This window comes from Puntigrus tetrazona, chromosome 9, assembly GCF_018831695.1.
Source record: "Puntigrus tetrazona isolate hp1 chromosome 9, ASM1883169v1, whole genome shotgun sequence".
In the NCBI taxonomy this organism is placed as follows: domain Eukaryota; kingdom Metazoa; phylum Chordata; class Actinopteri; order Cypriniformes; family Cyprinidae; genus Puntigrus; species Puntigrus tetrazona.
The window spans coordinates 21,203,773-21,204,021 of record NC_056707.1 but is presented as its reverse complement, the minus strand read 5'-3'; the positions used below and the strand labels follow the sequence as shown (position 1 = coordinate 21,204,021).

Genomic DNA, 249 nt, shown 5'->3' with positions numbered 1-249 from the left:
ACATCATCTACAGACCTTTGGCTGCCATCTCAAAAGATACAAAAAAAAACCACACACTAAATTGATTCATTGCAATGGATAGTTTGAAGTGAATCAAATGTACCAACTGCAGTGACATTTATATTATTGAAATTCATATTAGAAATGTTTTATTTACATCAATAAAACAATCACAAAAATATTTTCTATATTTTTTTTTATAACTTATTGATTCAAATTTTTTTCTTGTATCCTCCAAACCCAATGATA

General features: G+C 26.1%; 1 protein-coding gene across 1 annotated transcript in view; it reads right to left on the bottom strand.

Annotated features, from left to right (window-relative positions):
- Nucleotides 1–249, bottom strand: part of LOC122351742 (pre-mRNA-splicing factor CWC22 homolog) — a gene marked incomplete at its 5' end in the record, with an annotated part of 13,282 nt that overhangs the window by 12,405 nt on the left and 628 nt on the right. The gene's annotated exons all lie outside the window — the stretch shown is intronic.